General features: G+C 48.0%; 1 long non-coding RNA gene across 1 annotated transcript; it reads left to right on the plus strand.

Moving 5' to 3' along the window:
* The first annotated feature begins 2,397 nt into the window (after positions 1 to 2,397).
* LOC147975591 (uncharacterized) lies at positions 2,398 to 6,311 on the plus strand. Its single transcript, XR_015600929.1, has 3 exons — positions 2,398 to 3,745; positions 3,832 to 5,374; positions 5,463 to 6,311. It is a non-coding gene; the product is annotated as an uncharacterized LOC147975591 (long non-coding RNA).
* Positions 6,312 to 6,538: the final 227 nt, after the last annotated feature.

The following is a 6,538-nucleotide window of genomic DNA, read 5'->3' on the forward strand; positions in this document are numbered from 1 at the left end:
TTTCAATGGTGAACATATCTATGTTGATCATATCTACTATATAATTCACGTTCGACCTTTCGGTCTTAGTGTTCTAAGGCCATGTTTGTACATGCTAGGCTCGTCAAGTTTAACCCGAGTATTCTGCACGTGCATAACTGTCTTGCACCCATTGTATGTGCATGTAGAGCTTATCACACTCGATCATCACGTGGTGTCTCGGCACGACGAACTGTCGCAACGGTGCATACTCGGGGAGAACACTTATAACTTGAAATTTAGTGAGGGACCATCTTATAATGCTACCGCCGTATTAAGAAAAATTAGATACATAAAAGATAAACATCACATGCAATCAAAATATGTGACATTATATGGCCATCATCATCTTGTGCCTTTGATCCCCATATCCAAAGCACCGTCATGATCACCATCGTCACCGGCTTGACACCTTGATCTCCATCATAGCGTCGTTGTCATCTCGCCAACTATTGCTTCTACGACTATCGCTAACACATAGTGATAAAGTAAATCTATTACATGGCGATTGTATTCATACAATAAAGCAACAAGCATAAGGCTCCTGCCAGTTGCCGATAACTTTTACAAAACATGATCATCTCATACAATAACATATATCACATCATGTCTTGACCATATCACATCACAACATGCCCTGCAAAAACAACTTAGACGTCCTCTACTTTATTGTTGCAAGTTTTACGTGGCTGTTATGGGCTTCTAGTAAGAACCATTCTTACCTACGCATCAAAACCACAATGATTTTTCGTCAAGTGTGCTGTTTTAACCTTCAACAAGGACCACACGTATTTAAATTCGATTCAACTAAAGTTGGAGAAACAGACACCCGCCAGCCACCTTTATGCAAAACAAGTTGCATGTCTGTCGGTGGAACCGGTCTCATGAATGTGGTCATGTAAGGTTGGTCCGGGCCACTTCATCCAACAATACCACCGAATCAAAATAAGACGTTGGTGGTAAGCAGTATGACTATGATCGCCCACAACTCTTTGTGTTCTACTCGTGCATATCATCTACGCATAGACCTGGCTCTGATACCACTGTTGGGGAACGTAGCATGCAATTTCAAAAAATTTCCTACGATCACGTAAGATCTATCTAGGAGATGCATAGCAACGAGAGGGGGAGAGTGTGTCCATATACCCTTGTAGATCAAAAGCAGAAGCGTTAGGTTAACGTGGTTGATGTAGTCGGACGTCTTCATGATCCAACCGATCAAGTACCGAACGTACGACACCTTCAAGTTCAGCACACGTTTAACTCGATGACGTCCCTCGAACTCTTGATCCAGCAAAGTGTCGAGGGAGAGTTTTGTCAGCATGACGGTGTGGTGACGGTGATGGTGACGTGATCCGGGCAGGGCTTCGCCTAAGCACTATGACAATATGATCGGAGGAGTAAACTGTGGAGGGGGCACTGCACACGGCTAAGAAACAACTGTTGTGCTTTGGGGTGCCCCCTGACCCCGTATATAAAGGAGGAGAGTGAGGAGGCCGGCCAAGGGGCGCACCATAGGGGGGGGGAGCCGACTAGGACTCCTAGTCCAAGTTACCCCCTTCCTTTCTTTCGGAGGGGGAAAGGGGAAGGAGAGGAGAGGGGGAAGGAAAGTGTGGCCGCGCCCGCTTCCCCTTGTCCAATTTGGACAGCCCATGGGGGGGGGTGCCTCCCTTGTGGGCTTCCCTCTCTCTCCCCTATGTCCCATGTAGGCCCATTACTTTTCCGGGGGGTTCCGATAACATCCCGATACTCCGAAAAAGACCCGAACCACTCCGGAACCATTCTGGTGTCCGAATACTATCCTCCAATATATCAATATTTACCTCTCGATCATTTCAAGACTCCTCATCATGTCCGTGATCTCATCCGGGACTGTCGGGGATATACCCCGCGGTATGACCCGGCCAGAAATATAACTCGGTTGACACTTGGCGATTCACTGGCGACCCGCCCTGACTAGACGGTTTACAAGCAACCCGCCGGAACATTATGACTCACTGGTAACCCGGCGGGCGGGAAAGACGGATGACAAGGCCCAAGGCCCAGAAGGCCAGTTTATGTTAATGGTGGGCCGGTTTAATAGGAAATCCGTGAGGAATATTTCCCTTACAAGGAGTCAAGACCCGGACTTGTATCCGGTTTGTATTAGAATGTAGACTGGTCCTAATCCTAATAGGATTCCACATGTAACCCGCCCCTCTAACTTATACAAGGAGGGGTAGGGCTCTCCAAGGAGGACAAGTTGACAAGTTGGACAAGTTAGGTTTAGAAAGACAACTCAATTCTCACGAGATAGAGCACCCTTGTAATCATGATCATGATCATCAATATCAATGAAGCAGGATGTAGGCTTTTACCTCCGTCGTGAGGGGCCGAACCTGAGTAAAACCTCGCGTCTCTTTTCCCACTCAACCCCTCTCAAGATACCACATAGATGCGTTGGCCTCGTGACTAAGTCCTGACACTAAAGACATCTGTCGTGACAATTCCACGACAGTTAGCGTCCACCGTAGGATTTGCGCACGGTGGTGTTAAATTCTTGAAGGGATCTCTCCTAAGAATCGAAAGTTCACAATTTTCCGGATAAAAAAGAGCCGGCTTGGGAAGGCCAGCATCAGCTTCAAGCTTCAAGTCTATAATCTATGGAATTTAACGTCAAACCGCGGCGACTTGCAATCCATCGAGATGAATAACAGATCGATTTCGTCGACTATAGCGGGCGTATCAAGTCATGTCCGTATCCGAGTCAAACCAGTACAAATTGTTAAAAAAGGAAAGTTATCCACGGCCAAGGAGGATATGGACTCCGGGTTGCCCTCGCGTGCTTCTGCAAAAAAGCCGCAACTATCATGGCTGGACCTGACCGGCGCTGGCATGTCGTGGCCCTTGCCTCGTCGGCGTGGCTGTCTCCGTCTCTGTCGTGACCTCCATGGCTGGGCCTCGCTGGCTCACCTACAACCGCCGAGCCTCACCTCGCCTTGCTTCTGAGCTGGCCCCTGCCGAGCCGTCTCTGGTGCGGTCCAGCGCCTCAAATCGCCCTGGCCGTGCCTCTGCATCAGAGTCGCATCGTCCGGGCCGAGTTGACCCGACCACGAATCACTTCCACCGTGGTGTTAAGCGCTGAGCCGCCGTGCCTTGCCTTCAGACCGCGGAGGACCGCCCTGAGCCGCCTGTCTCCGATTCCAACCCGGACCCTGCCTCGCCAAGTCGCCTCCGGGTCGCTGTGGCCCGCCCCACTGTTCAGCCGTTCTTCTCCAACCCGCCGGCGTGCCTCTGCCACCATGCTGACCTCGTGGACGCGCCGTCGCGCCTGCGGTGCTCCTCTGCTGAGCCGCCCAGCTCGGGCTCTGCTATGACCCGCCTCAGCTATCGTGGCGCCCGGCTGCTTCAAGTCGCCTCGCTTTCCACTTCCGCCGGGCTTCGCTACTGCCGCCGCCCGCGTCTGCGGCCGCGAGTTGTCGTTTTCGCGGTCACGGCAAGCCACCCTGTTTCTGCTGGGTTTCGCAACTGAAGGAGAAAGCAGAGGCGGCTGTAAAAGTGGCCGGGTGCCCGTTTGTTAAAAGGGATAAGAACACACGCGGCCAGCACGTACAGTCACTTTTCACGATTGCTTTGATGGACAAGTACTAGCACGTGCAGCTTCAGATGAACCGAACATCTGATGTTTTTTCAGACTATGTCCAGCATTATTGAACATCAGTGTTCGCCTTATACGACCAAAAACCAGGTACTATCCTTTCTATATATCTTATTATTAGCATATATTAAATTGTTTGAGAACAATTACTATGGTCCGTGGTATTTTTTTCACAGGACCGTTATTCGTTAGAAAGGTGTAGCAAAGAAGCGTGCACCAATATTATTTTTGCACTACTGCTTGTCCGTGCCGTGCTGCTGATCGGACATGTGAGCAAGTCGCCGCCCTCGCTACATCCACACATGCGACTGACTCGTTGTCTGCGCCCGCGGTCGACTCGTTCGCGTCTGTGGCATTTCCAAATGCCGTGGTTGATTCTCTCGTCCGCACCGGCTTACGACGCCGCGGCCGGCTCGCCCGTCCGCACCAGCTTACAACACCGCGGCCGGTTCATTTGTCTGCTCCCGCGGCCGACTCGGTCGTGATTGATTTCAGCCTCACCGTGGTACTCATCAACTCCGCGGTGAATAACTTCCGGCCAAACATATCAGGTTAAATCCATCCTGTCAATTTTTTATTGATACATTTTTTATGATTTCGAGAACAATTACTCTCGCCTACAATATCCTTTATGCAGGATAATTAGTCATGACAAAAGTGGTTTATACCGTGGGTACGGAGCACGCGCTGGTGATATTCTGCATCGGTGTTTATGTGTGCTTTATTACACGGTGAATGGACGCATGCAAGTCGCCCCCCTTGCTGCCCGGTCTACTCCAACAACTCTGAAGCAAAAATGATTTATTATCAGCCTCCACCAGATGGCTTGATGAGCAGGCGCGCAAGTCGCCACCACTGCGGTTTGGGTAATTTCAACAACCAGCTAGGATGCACCATTGGCCGGATTACTGACACAAATCATACGGGATCATTTATGGCCCACCATGGATGACCTTAACCTTCCGTGGATTCACATCACGTTATCAAACGCTAATGATATACAATGAGTGTTGCGAAGATCATTCACTCGCCACCTTGATTCCAGCTTCAACATATGACAGCGTTCCATTGTTCAGCTATATGCCGGTTTATATCACGGCCAAACATAGAGAATCTCAAGACAACTCTTCGAGTTGTCTCAAGACTCAGGGGTTACAATGATATGACTCAGCAAATCTTGCCAGTTTCAGCAATTCAAGAACCCCAAGACGTTGAAAGGGAAGATAACCCGGTCCCGGAGGCTACTACCATATTGATGAAAATTTAAAGGTGTCAGAAAATTTCCAGTTCAAAATGAAGAATGCCAGTTTAAAATCGGGTTCAAGGGAAATCTGTTCTCCCACAAAAGCTCTGAAGCTCTCAAATCCGGTTTAAGAATTTCCAGTTCAAAAAGAATTAATCTCTCGCAAATTTGAGTTTAAAGGCCTTCAGAAAATTTCCGGCTAAAAATGAAGATTCTGGTTTAAAATCTGGTTCAAGGGAAAGATGTCTCCCACAAAGCTTTGAAGCTCTCAAAATCCGGTTTACCATCCGGTTCAAGAAGAAATATCTCTTGCAAAGTTCGAGTTCTCAAAAAAAAACTTGGGGGCTTGTTACCCAAAGTCAAAAGGGGCCAAAGAGAGTGTTGCAAAAGCACAACTCAAACATAGGCACTCATTGAGCACAGCTCAAAATATTGCTTGTTGACTCTTTGCTTCTACAAGAACAAAGAGCCTATATGTAAGTGCATCTAGTGCCACCCCTAGTTGGTTTTGGAGTATTGACGACAAACCTAGTTGAGGGACTAACGTGTTTGTGAGAATTGCAGGAAAACACAGGTAGAAGTCCCTCATTGATTCGGTTTTATTACCAGAGATGACCCCTAAAAATGTACGAAGACATTGAAGACAATGGTGGTTTATGAAGATATTCATATTGAAGACAATGACATCTGAAGACTCCCTATGAAGCTTATGGAACTCGAAGACTTAGATCCTTCGTAGTTTCATTTCATTTATGTTGTGTCGTAGGAACCACCGTACTGTTAAGTGGGGTCCAAGAGAACCAGTCAGAATGACTGAAGTGATGCCTAATTCAAATCCTATGTCTTCGAGCGAAGACTTTGAGAGAAAATCTTGTCCAGAGTCAGACAAGTCAGCTTTACTTGTAGCCCAAGTAAAGTTGCCGTGTGAGTTCAAAATTCGACCGTTGGTACACGTGTCAGTTCCTTAGTGACCCAGGGTCATTTCGGACAGATCAGGTCGGGTTGCCAAGTGGCTATAAATATTCCACCCCCCACAACCATAAACGGTTGGCTGCTCAGATTTCAGTGCACGGCTTTTGTCGTTTAAGAGCAACCCACCTCGAAACCTTTGAAAGAAAAATTCCTAGTGAGGAGAAAAGCCCTAACCACCCAGAGCCAGAGTCAATTGGGCATCACTTAAGTCTTCGTGTCTGTGTGATCTGAAGACTTATTACACTTGAGGATTGTGCATCCTCCAGACGGTTAGGCGTCGCGTTCTGAGCATCCAAGAGAAATTGTGGATTGCCGGTGAACGAAGTGTGTGAAGGTTTGGGAGTCTACCTTGAAGACTTACCAGAGTGATTGGGCGAGGTCTGTGTGACCTTAGCTCAAGGAGAAAACGGTGAGGACTGGGTGTCTTGGACTAAGTGTCCTTGACTGGGTGTCCGGGACTGTGTGTCCTTTGGTTTAAATACCTAGCCGCTCCAACCAGACGTACAGTTGTCACATCAACTGGAACTGGTCCAACAAATCATTGTCTTCAACGTGTCACTGGTTTCATCTTCACTTCCTTTTACTTACAGTTATTCATTGTGAAGCCATTGCATGCTCGTTTTATCTTTTGTCTTCACAACATGAATGTATGATCTGTTTGGCTTCAT

The sequence above is a fragment of the Triticum urartu genome, chromosome 4A, assembly GCF_056163025.1.
Source record: "Triticum urartu cultivar PI428250 chromosome 4A, HENAU_Tu73, whole genome shotgun sequence".
Lineage (NCBI taxonomy): Eukaryota > Viridiplantae > Streptophyta > Magnoliopsida > Poales > Poaceae > Triticum > Triticum urartu.